This window comes from Solanum stenotomum, chromosome 5 (assembly GCF_019186545.1).
Source record: "Solanum stenotomum isolate F172 chromosome 5, ASM1918654v1, whole genome shotgun sequence".
Lineage (NCBI taxonomy): Eukaryota > Viridiplantae > Streptophyta > Magnoliopsida > Solanales > Solanaceae > Solanum > Solanum stenotomum.
Window position 1 is genome coordinate 39,094,079 of NC_064286.1, and position 17,849 is coordinate 39,111,927.

The following is a 17,849-nucleotide window of genomic DNA, read 5'->3' on the forward strand; positions in this document are numbered from 1 at the left end:
AAAGAGAAAAGACATCACTGTATTAAAAAATCATTTCCACCTTCATATTTCTTAGGGATATTCTCCTCAATTGCATCCACATGTTAACACACACCCTGTATCTATTTTCCAAAATTTTCGCCATATCCAAAGTCTAGTATAGAATAATGTACTCAAACATCTGGATAAATGGAATCCTCAGCATTCCTACAACAATCTCATCACTGGTATTTTTTTTCTTGATCTGCCATGGGTTTTCTAGATCGATTTTCGGGGCAAGGTATAAGTCCCTTATCTCCACTAGTTCTCGAGTCACTACCCTGGAGTGTTGTTAACTTTGGAAGCTTCTTCTTCAGCTTTTGATGGAAAGCAATCGTAAAAGTAGGTCTTCTACAAGGTAAGCAAAGGCTTTTGATTAGACATTGAAGAAAATGTGGAATGATACGATTGCCAAGAAAATAACACACTGAAAAACAGAGAGGCGTTAACTCATCTATTTATAACCGTACAAATTAGGTTTTTATTTCAAATCCAACTTTGAGTGGGAACAGAGAAATGTATTATTTATTTATTTTCCTATTTTGAACCTAACAGAGAAAATTATTATTATTTATTTTACTATCTTGAACATAAGTTATCAACACCTGCTAGCCCATCCTAGACGGGCTACCCACATGGGTTTTGGAAATAAATGAGCTTACTCGGGTTAGGCTTGTTAGGACTGAAATAAGCAAATGTCACAGGAAGCTAGAAGATCAAACTTCGATAGACCGTGAGTAAGAAGACATACGAAAAATATACCATAAGACACAAAGATTTAACATGGTTCGGTCAATCGACCTACGTCCACAAAAGAGATGAGCAATCCACTATATAAATATGAGAGTACAAAAATAGAAAGAAATAACTTCAACCCATTCAATCGGAATATATGGGAGGTTCACACAAGTGATAACGTATAACTTGTGTCCCACACATTCTCTCCCAACCAAAACTCTCAAAACCCCTAGGACATTGTGAATGCTGATTAAGTTAGAAAGAACAAGCCTCTATTTATAGAGTCCTAAACCTTTTCCTACAAGAAAAGGACTTGCCAATCCTAAACCTTTTCCTTAAAGGAAAACCTATTTATGGTAAGAAACTCAAGGAAATTAATACCTAACAAGGTTAAAAAAGCTCGAAAGCAAGTCTAATTCAAAGATTTTAGTCCAATCCTATCAAATCACGAGATGGATTGAGTTGACCCATATTGACGGCTCTAGAAAAACAACAAGAGTCTTTTTTGGAGGTTTATAATACCTTAGCCGTAGTCATTCTCTCCTTATGCAAAAGCAGAACCCTTAAAATTGGAATCTAAGGGAGATAAACCTTTAAGGCTCACAAACAAATCTCAATTTTTAAAAAATTCAATGCAAGACTCGAGTTCAACAATCTATAGCCTTCCACTTGACCTCATCACTGAAATTTACTTTAGGCTTTCGGTGAAATCCCTCTTGCAATACAAGTTGGTTTCAAAATACTGGCTCGATTTAATCTCTAGCCCTAAATTTATCAAATCTCATCTCAGTTTATCGATTAGTAACAAGGAAAACACTTGCCATAGTCTTATGATGGGGGTTATTAAGCCCGTGTACAATCGTCTTATGAATTGTTCTATTAGATCTTTACTTTATGATTCTGTTATAGAGACATCTGACTTGAATATTCCCATTAAAAAACCTTATCAACTTTCAGAAATTTTGGATTCGCTGAATGGATTGATTTGTCTAACTTGTCTTGCCGGTGGGAACAAAGACTTGTTTCCATGGAATCCAACGATTAGAAAGTACAACAAATTGCCTGATTTTGAAACTGGACTAAGATATGTTTCCCATTATCGTTATGGTTTTATATATGGTGAGTTTCATGATGATTATTAGGTAGTTGTCATTCTCTTTAATTTCACACATGAAAGGACATATAATCGAGTTAAGGTCAAAATATATAGTCTTAAGAGTAATTCTTGGAAAATTGTTGATCATAGTTGTCCTCCAAGTGGGGTATTTTTAAATGTTTGGGTATATTTTTGAACGGAAAACTCCATTGGGCTTCTACTACTGGTTGTGAATACAATAGCATGTATAGAAACATCATTTCTATTAATTCCAAGATTGTTATTTTATGGAATGTGGACAAAAATAAAGGTTTAACTAATATCCATCGACGGTGTATATATTTTTACGCGGTCAAGTAACTTTTTGGTCTTAGTTTTTGAATCATTACACAACTGTCAGCCAATTTTATCTTGCAAATACAAGTACGGAAAAGCCTAAATTTTTTTGAGAATCCAGATATTCCAATTAGAAGTACAAATGAAAAAATACAGGCCTAATTTGTGAATCAGGAACCTTAGAAAATAATTTGAAAATTGACTTTGATAAATCAGTATATCAATATAGACAATCTCATCACCAACGCCCAATCCAGGATGCTTGATCAATTTCCCGATGGATAGAAAAAAGTCATCATAACTCAACTTCCTAAAAGTAAAAATTTTATCTTCAAATTTCTTAGTGTCATTCTTCTCTATTATATCCGACAAGTGAACAGACACCCCGTTCCTGTTCAGCAAACTTCTTGCCAGCTCCAAATTCTAGTATGGAAGAATGTTCTTAAAGTTGCAGAAAATGGAATCCGCATCTTTTCAAAAGCAAGTTCTTCCTGGGTAAAAATATTTGATATGTGCCTCGCGGTATTTGGATCAAATATCACGGGAGGGCCTATCTCTATTAGCTCTTGAGTCTTTACCTGTGATGTGTTGTTAACTTTGCAAGATTCTTCTTCTGCGTTTGATGACATGAAACTTAAGAGAGTCTATATTTTTGGGTCATTATTTTGATAAACGGCTAATTTTTATGTCATTTTTTTTTCTTATTCATTACATTGATTAAAGCAAATAGATTACCAGCTTAGATACAACATAATAGGCTAATGTCTCATGTTAGTAATAACTTACATAATTTTAGATTATAGTCGGACATTTTCTCATAAAGATTATCAACTTGCTCAAAGGGATCTCTAATAACAGTTTTTTGTTTATTCTAATTATATAACCACTCATCCCTTACTTATTGAATAACATATTGTGCCAGAAATCTTTTCTTAACTCTTACTACAGAAAAAGTAGATTAAGAAGACAAAATTTGGGTATCTGCAAAATCATCATATATTCATACTCCATATTACATCAACTTACTGTCCTAATTCTTAAATTGTTTACACAATTGTCAGCCAAACTTTTCTTGCTAATACAAGTACAGAAAAGAAGACAAAAATTTGAGAATCTACATATTCCAATCACAAGTACGAAAGAAAAAATACAGGCCTGATTCTTGAATAATGAACCTTAGAAAATAATTTGAAAATAAACCTTGATAATAAACTAGGATGCCGATATAACCCAATTCCATCACCAACACACAATCCGCGATCCTTGATCAATTTCACAATGGATAGAGAATAGTCATTACTACTCACAATATCCATACAATGAATACCATTTTCAAGAAAATCATGAATCTGCTTGATGCATTTAGTGCATTCACTAGCCTAGAAAATAGCAAAATGGACATCGTCTTTTTTATGTTAATGTGCATATTCTGTTAGTTACTAGAATTCAAGTACAATATAAATTCAGATCAGCGAAATTGAGGTGTGAAGATGATCAATGATATCAGAAAATTCAAGTACAAATGCAGAAAAGGTATGGACTAAAAAAGTATGTGCTTTCTTTAGGACCTTTCAAGATCAAACAAATTGAGTTGTCACAAGAATTAAGCTTTTTTTCCCTTATTTAGGGTATGGACTTTACTATTATGGATATTTATTTTTATCCACTGACATTTCAAGTCTTGAAGTTTCCTTTCTTCTTCTATTCTTCATTCGCTCTAGTTATTAGCTAGGATTTTCAGAAACACTTGAGCAGTGAGCAACTTTGATTATGCAGAAAAATAGAAACAAAGACTTGAATGAATGCAGCATTATTCTTGTGCTAATGCAAAAGCTTTTAGTCAAATGATTGAAAGAATTTGGACCCTAAATTGTTACAAAATTAGTTGTCTTAACTTAATACATCTCCGTTCAATTTAGAAATCACATTCCTTTATTCAAACATGCCTAAATACTTTGTACTCTTATTTTCTATAGATATCTTATTTACTGCACTCTAGTGTACAAAATCCATCAACTTAATGACTCATCTCTAATGATTAAGGGGTAATCTTGTATCATTGAGGGTGTGCCAAAATGGGGTCCTTAATTAGGTCATGCTAGGTCCTTATTTCCAGGCATTTTTTGTGAGTATATCAACTTATTTCTCACATTAAGCTTATTTCTAGGTTGACAAAGAACATCACAACTATCTAAACTATTATACAAATTTAAAAGAACACTATAATAATAGGGAATGAAAACACAAGTGCAAAAAGGGAATTGCGCAGACTAAATTGGGAACTTCAAGAATTCCAATTTCATAATTATGTCTTCAGCTATTACAAATATTTGAAAGAGTAATACTATACCAAAGACTATGATATTATGTTGTTTCTGGTCCTAAATTATTGAAGCTTTCCACTAAGAGCCAACCTGAGAAGGCAATTTGAACACTAAAAAGGAAAAACTAGGATCCCAATAAAGCCCAATTTCATCACCATCACCCAATCCGCGATCCATGAACAATTTGATGCACCAAAGAGACAAATCATCATTGTACACCTTTCTTATCCAAACACTTCCACCTTCATACATCTTAGAGATATTCCCCTCATTTACGTCCCACATGTCAACACACACACGGCAGCAGTTCTCTAAAACTTTGGCCATGTCCAAAGTCCAGTATCGAAGGATGTACTCGAACATCTCGAAAAATGGAATCATCATCATTCCAACAACGATCTCTTCATGGGTAATCTTTTTCTTGATCTGCCATGGGTTTTGCAGATCGCTTTTTGGGGCAGGGTATAAGTCCATTATCTCCACTAATTCTCAAGTCACTACATGTGGAGTGTTGTTAATTTTGCAAGCTTCTTCTTTACCTTTTGATGGAAAGAAATTGTAAAAGAAGGTCTTCTTTATGCTAAGCAAAGGCCTTTGATCAACCATCGAAGAAACCAAGGAAGGATACAATTTTCAAGAAAATGAAACACTGGAAAAAAAAAGAGGCAGTAACACCTTATAAAGACACGAGTTAGGTTTTCTATTCCAACTTTGAGCGAGAATCAGAGAAAAATATTTCTATTTTTAAATTTTAAACTTATTTCAGAGAAGAGTTATAAAATAGGAAAAATGTGTCATTTTGGCATTAAAATTCAGGATAATAATTCCAAGATTGTTATCTTATGTGAAATGTGGACAAAAATATGAGTTTAACTACTATCCATTGACGGTGTAGAATTATTTACACGGTCAAGTAACTAAATGGGAAAATCCAACTTTTGGTCCTGATTCTTGAATCATTTGCACAAGTATCAGCGAATATTTTCTTGCAAATACAAGTACGGAAAAGCAGAAAAAAAATTGAGAATCCACATATTCCAATCATAGGACTAATTCGTTAATCACGAACCTTAGAACCTGACTTTACCAAAATAGGGTGAAGGGGGGATCCATAGGAAGTACCTCATCGGCGTCAAAAAGTGGCACTCCCGTTTGCTTGCACACGCAGTAATAAGTTCCGGTAGGAACAAAGCCTTCTTGTTGCCCCGGTAGAACATCGTCCACTCCGACTGCACCCCCACATTCAGCTTTATACCCTGTATAGCGCACGCCACCACCAAGGCCCGAGAAAAGGTCACGTTGGTGCAGTTTCCCGATGGGTGGATCCTCCTAGTGACCAAGTGTAGCCACCTCTTAGCATCATGTGACCAATATATGCTAGTAATACCCTCTACAGTGGCCCAGTAAACCTAATATGCTCAACCAGAGTGTCTCTCAGCCACTCCAGATCCATCTCTTTCAGCTTGGCCTCATACTTAGTATTCGAGACCTCCGGCACCTCTGGATCCTCATTAATGGCGATGGCATACAGGGGAATGTCAACTCCCCAGTTACTGATGATGGGGTGAGGGTCGTCCCATCGCACAGTAGGAAGGATGGCGTAGAACTCCCTCACCCAAGTGGAACGTGCATTCGGGGGAGCCTCAGTCAGTGGAGCCCATCCGAACTCCATCAGGCGAGCATACAATAAAGGTGCTTTATCCTTTAGCTTGAGTAGCACAAACCCTCTCTCGCAACAGAACCCAGTGTTTTGGTTATCGTGATGCCTTTCTCGACTCACGGCATCGGGGAACCGAATAAAATGTAAGTTGTCTTCATTTAGAGAGCCTGCAATAAGTTAAATATAATTTAGAACACGATAGGAGAGTCAGTTAAGCTAAAATAAGAAGAGAGAAACTTCGGAGTTAAGGGTGCAGGCCACTGGTCTGGCGTATCCCGCCATAGCGGCCACAATCCCGCCTTGGTTGGATTATGAAGGCCGCCACAGCGGGATGAAGGTCGCCAGAGCGGCATTCATCTGGGACGAACACCAAGACGATAATGGCGCCTCTTCATCCCAAAATCTCAATTTTCAATGGTATTTCATCAGATCATAGTATATAAACTACCCTAGAACCTAAATAAATGATTATTTCGGCAAAATAACTCCTGAATAGGGCCTAAATTAGAGTTTTACACTAAGAGACCCTTTAACTTCCCCCACCCGTTCTTGTACTTATTTAACTGTATTTTTATGAAATCCTTACGTCCAGGACGTTGTGGAAACATTGGGGACGTAAAGGAAGTGCCCATGCTACGTTTTTTCTATCAATTTAGCAAAATAGTTCATTTTCGAAAAACTACCCCCCCAAACCATTTCTAATCAATCAAATGGCAGCATGCAATGGTTGTTAAGTTAAGTAGTGAAGTAAAGAGTGTAAGAAATGCGAGAATTACCTTAGAAATGATGCTCGGAATGATCAAGTCAAGGGAATTTTGGGGTGGTTGTGAGTTTGAAAAGGGGAGAATAAGGAAACCATTTTCCCATTCCCCATTTTACTATTTCCGATCTCCCGCCACAACGGGAGATATCTCACCTCAGCGGAAGGTCTGTCGCCCTGGCAGGCCAGACCGTGTAGTTTAAACACTTTTGTTTCTTCGTGTGTTGCCGAATTCTTCTTCTAGTCTTTGGGCATAGTACCTTTCTTGTGTCAACTACTTGAAAAGTCACCATTCCTCATGGTTCTGTGGTGGCCCTATTCGTTAGTTTGGAAGTACTCTGAAATAAGGTGTGCGATTAGCCGTGCACGAGTCATTTAGGGACGAACGAGGGGTAAATTGGTATCTATTGTAATGGCTTGAACTGTCGTTATTTAGGAGAAACAAAAATCTGGGAAATTTTGGGCCATTGTCCCACCAGAGCGGAACAGATGGCTCTAGGGAGGCAGCGCCAGGGTAGGGTAAGTTGGCGCCAGAGCGGGATATGTGAGACAAAATGTAAATAACATTAAATCTTATTTTCTCCTTCTCCCTAAAATACCTGAATTAGTTGTAAAACACCCTAGAAATCCCCAAAAAGCTGCTTCAAGCTTGCGAAAGTGGGAGGGAGAGATTTCTAGCGTGAAGATATTGACGGATTGCAGATTTTCGGCCAAGATCACCATCACAAAGCCCGGAAAATAGGAATCGAAGTCAATAACTTTGTGCAACTGCTTGGTGCCCAGGAAGGCTAGGTTTTATGAATTGAGTAACTATAAATATATACTCACCGCGTAATGTATGTAAAGCAACGGTAGAATTTATGCGTAAGCCTTCGTGCACTGACCAAAAGATGATTTAAATCCTAAGAAGAAGCCCTAGATGATGAACTAGGGTTAAGTATCGTTAAATTTATGCTTACATGATATACGTCGTTGTATAGTCATTGAGATGGTTGTGATTCTAGGATTTTGTGATGTATGCTCGTTCTTGTTTAGTTATGATACATGTATGTATGTGACAGTGGAATTGTTGATTACGTTTATTGTAAACGAAAATATAGGAATGAAGAATATCATGAATCATGACTTGATTGTATGATTTTAAGTATGTACCTTGTAATTGTGATTGTTACTTGTTGAATGGATCGGTTGCCACATTCTGGCATAACTAACTTGGATCGGTTGCCACATTCCGACATAATCATTGGATTGGGTACCACATTTCGGTATGCTCACAATTTGGGTTTGGGTCCCTTGAGAGGACCAATGACTTGACGTACTTGTGCATCTTGTAGTGACGAAGTGTGTGTTATTCGTAAGTGATATTTGATGATTGATCTAACCGTTGTGAGTGATTATGATGACTTAATTATATGGTGAGGGCGATAAGTGGAGGTAGTGTGCGAAATTCGTGTAATTTTGGTCACCCGTGTTTAGGGGTAACGAGAGTGGGTGATGGTTGACTTATCCACATAGATTAATTTTAAGGATGAAAAGAGGGGGCTCGTGGTTAATAGTTAGTAAGCTTGATACAGGGTACCATGTGATGCAGACGGGGTAATATAAAAGAGGAAGTAATAGTATGAGATGGGTGGTTAGTCGAATATATGTAGTTATATATGTGGTCTCTTCTTTGTGTTAGAATGGATAGGCTATGATCAAGAAACTAGTGAGTGAGTTGAATGAGGAGGTGTTCAGTAGTAAAAGGAACTACTGTAACTTCTGAGGTATCCAAGTGAGGGTAAAGGTGAAGAAGCTAGTGGTCTATGGCATATTCTTATTAATTGATTTCTTATGTTATGTGGTGGGCATCGGGTTGACCGATTGTGCCTACCAGTACATGTGGTTGTACTGATACTACTCTTGCTATGTCTTTGACATAGTTTGGATGCAGGTTGGTGATGTTTCATTAGGTGAAGATGAAGAATTCTCCAACAGCTTCTACTTTCCTTCCGCATGGTGGGAGTTGTGTCTTTTATTATTATGTCCAGTTGTATTCTTAGTAGCTCTTGTACCTGTTTAGACTAGATCCTTGGGGGTGTTAATTACTTTACAAGTCTTACCCCCGATTGGTTTAAGGAAGTTTTTCATTTATAAAAATTGTACAATTTTAATTATCTCCGTTTTCTTACCGCATGTTTTAATTAGTGGGACATTAGGGTTCTCCTACTTAGGTGTTGGAGTAGGTGCCCACACAGTCCGATGGGTTGGGTCATGACACAAATAGATTACCATTTACATTTTGTCCTTATGTGAACTTTGCCCAAAATATAACCCTTGAGAAATTGTCCTCTCGGATAATATTAGATTGGCTATAATGTCGGCTCATATATTTCTCAACCTTAGATACACCATAATATGCTATTGTCTGATGTTTGTAATAACTTACATAATTTTAGTTCGTAGTTAGACATTTCTCATACGATTATCAGCTTGCTCAAAAGGGATCATTAGACGGTTTCCTGAAAGGTACGTAAAACATGTAAGAGTTTTTTTAAAAGGTCATTTATTAAAGAGAAAAGGCTCAAATATGTCATCGAACTTTAGAAAATTTCACAAGTTGTCCCCCAAATATAGTGGTCTTGATTTTTTTTTCCCCATAAGAAAGTCTTTTAAGGAATGTCATTTCGTGTTAACGGGGTCGAGGAAAGGCCTGACGCCAAGGGGTATGATGTAAATAGCCTACCCTAGTGCAAACATTAGTGACTTCTTCCATGGCTCAAATCGGTGACATATAGGTCACATATAGATAACGTTATATTGTTTCAAGGATCTCCTCCTGATATAGAAATATATATGTAAATCTAGTAATAGATTCACATAATATGAAATATTAAATAAACGTAAAAACATTGATGACAGATAGACTCGTAATATGAAAACATTAAATAATATGACAATACACGTGACAAATAGACTTGTAATATGAAAACATTAAATAATGTTACAATACATGTAACAAAACCATATTATACTAAAAGTGGGAAGCCACAAAGTTACAAGTTGAAATATCATATTACCCCTATTCTAATTCAAAAATATTATGAAATATCGAATAAGTTAAATAATAATTATTAAAAATATTTCACATTCTTTTCACCTCCTAACTTAATTGCAATCTAAAGAGTCATAAATTGACCATATTCATTTTGTAAGTTACACAGTGACCAGTTAATAACATATGATTAATATGTAAAAAAAAAAAAAATGAAAATGACTATGGTTAATTTATTGGTTAACTTTTGAATAAAATCATTTTATTGCAAGTTGAATTTTTCCTTTAACATATTTCGTCCAATCATGTATTTAGTTTACCCTAATAATAAGAATGATATTTGTTAATAACATGCAAAACTTCTCACATGTCTGATGAATATAGACAATTAATTAAAGAAAAATTAATAGTTATGTAACTTAATGAAATTATATTAAGTATTAAATAATTGCTAAATGTTGTCAAACATTTTGTTTTCCACCATTTAGTACTCCCTCCGTCCAACACTAGATGTACACTATACTAAAAATTATTGTCCAACAATACTTGTCCAATTTAGAAAATCAAGAGATAATTTACCTTTTGCGTCTATTTTACCTTTTCTATTAAATACTATTTATCATCTAACACATTTTTCAAAGCATCAAATTTAAGAAAGTCAAAGGGTACAATAGTAATATTACCCTTATTATTTATTGTATCTTAAGGAGTGTGTCAACAACTTTTGTTGGACAGAGGGAGTGACAATTAACACTAATGATGAATTTATATTGAATTTTGCTCATTAAACATCTTATATAAATTATTATCAAGAATGCGTCATGCTTTCATCATTGGATGGTATGTAACAATTTATCCTCATATGTCGGTTCTATTATTTTCTTTGTTAATTTTTTCCTCAAATCATTAACTAATATGCTGAAGTTTTTTCATATTCTATGTAAATTTTATGAGATCACATTTTGTTGTTTGTTTATGCGAAACAGAAAACTATAGAGTTTATTATAGTGCATTTTAATGAAGCAGTGAAATCAGACACGGGGTTGTGCTTCAAGTTTTTAGTTGAATCATGAATTAGTCAAATTCCATTCTGTTCTATACTACAATCTTTTATTTTCTGGTAATTATGTCCTATCATATAGTGTTACCAAATTTATCATTTACAATATGTTTAGATTGAGTTTTTGGGATAAACGTGCAAAGCATGTTTCCAAAACTAGTAGACTCATAATATGAAAACATTAAAGAGTGTGACAATACACATGACAAATAGACTCTTGCACCTACTATGAATTCCCCTGGCGTTCCTTCAAAGTTGCTCAGGCATTCAGGCTTATTCAACCTAAAAATCTTCTTATTTTCTTCTTTAATTATTTTAATTTGCAAAGAAAAAGAGGACCAACAGAGGTTAACAAAAGATTGAATTGGAGTTGATTGAATTCAAAGATGTGTGCACTGCTACTTTCTCGCAAATGAAAAAAACCTTGTTGTTCAAGTGTAAAACACAGAGACAATGGACCAATTTCCTTGTTGTATTATTACAAGAATAACAGTTATTTGTAGGTGTACAAGTATGTGTATATATATATATATATATATAAAACTATGGCAAAGAAGGTCACAAAAGTTACGAATGTAACAAGAAAAGAGTAAGTATATCAAGAATTGGTAGATTAGAAATTGATTCAGATTTAGAATCTGTGACATCAATAAAAAGTGAAGACTTTTATGAAGAACTCTATGAGGAATACTATAACATCTCGCAACTAGAAAGAACTAGAAGGAAGTTTAAAATCTGGAAATAGTCATTTTTGGAAAGTATAAGGAAATCTAGAAAAAATGTTAAGCAAGTTAAAGTGAGTTTTTGGTCAACTTCAAACGACCATAAATCCTAGCTCAGAATAAGTTAGGAGTAGTCCCAGATATGGTTGGAAATCTCTTGGAATGATCTTTCCAACGCCGCCAAGTTTGCGCGATTCTGAGTTCGGATGAGTGAGTTATGCCCTTTGGAACTTGGGCAATTGGATTAAAGAAATGTCTAATCCGGGTTTTGGAAGGGTAAATTAGTCTTTTCCTTACCTAATTATTCTAATTCGTTTTTAGGAGTTAATTGGGGTAAAACAAGATTTTTTGGTCAGTTTAGAAAAGTTAGAGTTCACGCTAGGGCTTGGAGAAAAGAGAAAGGAGGAGAAAAGAGAAGAGGAATCAAGAAACGTTCGAGCTTTGCGTGTGGATTTCGTCGGGGGTGATCCCTACAAGGTATGTGAGACTGCATAGTGTTGGGTTAGTTCACCCACGCGCCAAACATGATTCAATTCAGCGAATTAAGTCTTTGAATGATTAGAAATTGAGTTCTTAATGAACATTATTGAAAGTTTCGTTGAATTCTTGGGGGTTGTGTTGTTGAGGTTTCTTGATGATTTGATTCATGTTTCCGGGTGAAATTTCGTGTTGAATCTATTGTATATTGAGGGTATAAATGATCCTACGTGTTTGGGAAAAGTACCATTGAAGTTAAGAGGGATTAGAGTTGAAAAACGGAAAAGAAAAGTCGTCAAGCACCTGGGAAAGGGGTGGGGCGTTGCGCCAGCCAGCGCGCCCCAAAAGGGGATCTGAAGTTTACCCCTTGGGGCGACGCGCCAGCCAGCGCACCCCAGCAGCTCCTCTGAAGTTTGAGGGCTGGCGCCCTACGCCTCTCAGAGCGCCAGGGACGCCAGTTCTCCCCATTCGTTCCCCACCTTTTCGTACTTGTTCCTTAGCAATGTACCTATGTTTTCTAGTTGATTCCCACACTCTAAGGTACACCTAAACATCATGAAATCATCCATAAACATGAGATCATGAACCTTGAATCCATAATCCAATTCAAGGAAAGTTAAGAGTCAAGTCAAGATAAGTTCTTAGAGTTTTCCAAAAGTCTTTTGTAAACGTTTTAACTTTGTTTTAAGACTTAAGTTTTGAGTTCAGTAAAGAGTAAAGTTGAAGTTCATTTCTTCAAAAGTATATGGGGAATAAGTATTCCCAAAGAGATTAAAAAATGTTTTTCACATTTAGATAAGAACGGAAACTGAGATTTCCAAAGTGTCTTCGGGCTAGTTTTCAGAAAAAGTAATCGCTTTCTAAATGAAGCAAGAGGGGAAACTTTGATTTCCAAGATAGCCTTTGAGCTAAGTTTTTGAGCACTAATCTCAAATCACAGAAGAAGTATGTTTTTAAACATAAGAGCTAGTATATTTTGGGAGTAGTATTGAGCACCGACTTAGGGGCGAGCATGAGTTCAGATAACTCACGTCTCCATAAAACCATGTAGCCACCATGGGTAGAAAAGGGTCATACTTTTTAGATGAACTCTTTTCATAATAGACTAGTGGATCCACTTAGTAGTTCAGGTTATATACCTTTGGCTGGGTATAGGATGCGATGGCAGCGTGAGGTAGATCAATGTATCATCACTATAGCTCTTATGTGATGGTTGTCGGTTAGAGAAATTCCCACAGAAGTTATTGTATTTTTATATACATCAGTTCATTGTATTTTTGCATACATTTCAGAGTTATGTTGTATCATTGTATATACACAGAGTTGACATCATGTTTTTAAACAACTTTTCTTTATATTGCACTTGTTTTAAACTGTTTTATATTGAAATGAGTTCAGTTAAGTATTCATGAGTTGAGAAGAGCCAAGGTAAGTGTTTCTTTCAGATTCTCTTTCCACTCTATGTTGTTTTAGCATTCCAACTCGCATACTCGTACATTCAATGTACTGATGCCAGTTGGCCTGCATCGTCTTATGATGCAGACACTGGAAATTAGGATCGGCATTCCAGCGCACCGTTGATCCAGTGAGCAGTTCAGAGTCAGTCAGTGAGCCTCCTTGCATTCCGGAGGATCTATTTTCATTGCTTTCTAGTTAGTTCATTACGATGTTGTGGGATTTGTCCCAACATCCATCTCAGTTGTTTTAGAGGCTTCTTAGACAGTCAGATGTTAGTCTTTTGAGTCTTTTCATTATCATTTCTTATTTTTAAGATTTGGGTTGCCACTTTTGGCCAAGTTGAATGTTTAGCCTTTAAAACATTCTCAGTTTTTTTATTATTCAGTTCGGTTAAGTTCATTGATCATTATAGATATGAATATTGTCTTCCGCTGAGTTAAGTAAGCCAGGCCAAGGGTTCGCTTGGGGCCAGCAATGGTCTTCGAGTGCCAGTCCCGCCCAGGATGTACGCTTGGGGCGTGACAAATATTCAACAAGCTCAGAAGAATCTGAATGAATAAAGAAATACAAAAAGAAGAAGACAATTCAGTTCAAATCTTAAAAGCTGAAGAAGATCAAAGGAGATACGCCCTAAAAGCAACTTTCGATGGAGAGTTATTTAAGAAAATCCAAGGATTAATATTAAATCTAAAAACTGAAGATAATATATTTAATAGAATGCAAAAAAATTTTGCAAGAAATAAAATTTCTTATCACGAATATCAAGAAATAGAAAAAGTAATAGAAATTACCCAAACAACAGGAAGACATAAATTAAACATGTTAACAAAACCAATGATCGAACAGATCCATAGGAAAATCCCTGAAGGGAAAAGAAAGAAAATGAATTATGTCCATTTGGGCGGAATTTAAATTCTAGTTAAATCAACTTTCAAAGAAGGGATCAATTTCCCAATAGTTATAAATCTTTCATATGAAAGGTTTATTAATGCCAGAGAAGGAAATCTTGGTATAGTAGAAGGTCACTTAGCCTATACAAAACTCCTATTTACATATTATCCAAAGTATTGTATTTCACTCAAAGATGCAGATTTTAATGATGCCTTGAGTCTACATTTTCAAGTCAAAAGAAATGATCTATTCAAACCAGGTAATCACATTATGAGCATATATTACCAAGCTCTATACACAGTAACAAACTCCAATTATGGAAAAGTATATAAAAATAAAGAGATGATTGAAATTAATCAAAAATGTGCAGGGATAGCAAGAATTATTGAAGCAAAAATTCAACAAGCACAAATTCCAGAAGAATATGAAATTCGTTTTGGAAAGACACAAGAAATAGGAAGTCCCAGTAGCAATCCGAGACTTTCATTGGAATATGGAAGAAATTCCATAAGGAAAAGTATATCCTATAGATATAATAAAAAAGTTCTTGAAATCTCTAACATTGCCAGTATTGCAAGAAGAATCTATAATGGAACAGAATGGAAAAAACAAGAAATCTTGTTACAAACTGGTGCAACAGCCAATCACATCAAAGGTATTTTATTGGATGGATTACCAATATATGAAGGTACCCTGTATACCTATAAAACTTTTGAAGGAAACAACTACAGTTGTCAAAAGATGGTAGACTTACCAATACAACTAGATAACATAAGAATAACAGTCCCCTGTTATATTACAAATCATGAAAGTGATCATAGCTTAATTTTAGGGAATTTGTTCCTTAATAGTCTAGAAGACTATACTATAGGAAAAAATGGAATAGAAATAAGTTACAAAACTGAAACTTGTTTCTTGAGGAATACTCAACAAGCTCAGAAGAATCTGAATGAATGAGACTTGAGCAAGGTTTTCGTTCACTCATTATTCTCTTTTACAGCTTCAACATGAAATAATAATTTACTTCTAATGTAAAGTTTTGGTGCCAATTGTTGTCATTTTCTTCCTTTTCTATCTTTTTTGGGCTATAGACACATTGTTTTACACTTGCTCCTTTGACTTCAGAATTTTTAAGTAAGATAGGAGAAATAAGAACTAATATTTGTTAAGCCACCAGGCGCCGCCAATTTAAGGGTTAAAATTTAAATGGATTAGGTGTTAAATAGTACCTTGTGTATTTTGGATGGAATATAAGAAAGACATATGTATTTTTTTATGGAATAGCTTAATTATAAGTCTAAACATCGCACAATATCATTTGAGTTGTAATGTATGCACTATGTGAATTTAGTGTTAGGGGGCATGGCATTGCCGATATTGCTTAAAGGAAATCTTAAAGTAATAAATGGCTAATTACAATATGAGTTCAATTCTATTCTAATTTTAATTCTAAGAATCTCTTGATTTATATCCAGATCTTCCGGAAAATACAACATGTCCAAGTGATTGTAAAGTTGTTGATATTTTGACAGGATTCCAAGAGAGAATGGTGGCATTTTCTATAGAACCACCTGCGTAAGGGAGTGCATGTTTGACTTTCTGCATTTTTCTTGTCTCTGTTGCTTCCTTCTTGTGATAAGAGCTAAGCATTTGACAGGGGATTGGAATTTGCTCAAAGTAACAGGCTTTATGATAATGCCCAAGTTGTTAAGCAAATACTCGAGTATCATTGAGACCTTTAATTATTAAAAGAAAAAATAGAACTTCTTGCTATAATTGTCTCTTATAAAAAATTTCTAGTGCTAGTTTTCATTTAACTCTGATCAGGCCTCTTAAATAGGATGGTGTTTCTGATGGGGAGGTATTGAAGATTTCGACATGTTGATACGTTGATCTTTCACATGTGATGTGAGGCAATATTTTCATATTTTATTGTTGTATGGATGCAGCTCTGCATGATTGCCAACTTTCGCTTGGAATCTGTTGATGAAGTGTTTGCTCTTGTTCCCTCATTGAAAGTATGGACTCTACTATTATGGATATTGACATTTCAACAGTTCATTAGGGTGTTGGGGCTGCTATTAATTGAATTTTACGTTTGACTAGACAAGTGGCGATATCTATAATTAATTTCATAAAGAACCTTCTATATATGTTCAAACTAACAAAAGATGGGAGAAAGCAGATTTGTTTTTTAAATTGTTTTCTTCGACGATGAAGATGGTTTATGCTCATTTCTACACAAAGGGCTAAGATATGAGTGGGACCACTATTGTTGTTAGTTTAACTTAAGGAAGAATGGGAATTATTGCTTTTGGTTTCAAATCTGTTTCCAATGTCGAGCTTTTGTAGAATGATTTAATCATTGGTTTTACAGTCAATTCTTAGGTGTCCGACAACACTAACAACAAGTATTGTATGAAAACAAGTTTTTCATTACCCAAAATTGAATACCCGCTTAGAATAAGAAAACAAATGATATTTGTTGAGAGTGCAAAATTGTATGAATGTTGTGCTTTGTCTATACCATTTTATTTAGTTTGTGTACTTAGCATTGTATTTAATTGGTTTGATGTTGCTGTGAAAAGTTGTAGACTAAAAAGAGCAAGTTGATAGTTCCCCTCGAAAATGTGCTAGCTGAACTAGCCAAACTTAGAAGTGCAGCATAAATGGATCAAGATGAGCATTCTATGGTAATGCCATCATTTTAGTGCAAATAAGAATTTTGACTTTCAGAAGGTGATTTTTTTTCCAATGCAGTTTACTTACTCTGAATGTCGATATTTGTCCAGAAGGTTCTACATGTGTCACTTAAGGCCATGCCTAAGAGTAGCAAACGAGTGAGTCGAGTTGAATATGATCGATCAGAAAACGAGTTAAACAAAAATGGATAAGTTACTCGACTCGACTCATATTTTAAATGGGTAAACACGATTTACCCATATTATAATAGAAATCTTGTTAAATGCTTTAAAATAAAATAAAAATTAAAGTTTTTTTTATCACTTCACTCCACCCCCTACCATCCCCCCTACCCCCTATCCAAAAAAAATGTAAAAATAAAAAATAAAAAAATTACCACCCACCCTATCAGCCCCCCACACCCCCTACCCCCTACCACCACCCCCCCACACCCCATCCCAAAAAAAAATTAACAAAATTTTTAATTTTTTTAAAAAAAATATAAATTACCACCCCACCCCCTACTAGTCCCCCCACACCCCTACCCCCTACCAGCCGCCCTCTTCCCCCTCCACACCCCATCCCAAAAAAAA

The 17,849-nt window shown here is 35.3% G+C and overlaps 1 pseudogene; it reads right to left on the bottom strand.

The window, feature by feature from the left end:
• Nucleotides 1-4,590: 4,590 nt before the first annotated feature.
• Nucleotides 4,591-5,118, bottom strand: LOC125863942 (uncharacterized; annotated as a pseudogene).
• Between the last annotated feature and the right edge of the window lie 12,731 nt (nt 5,119-17,849).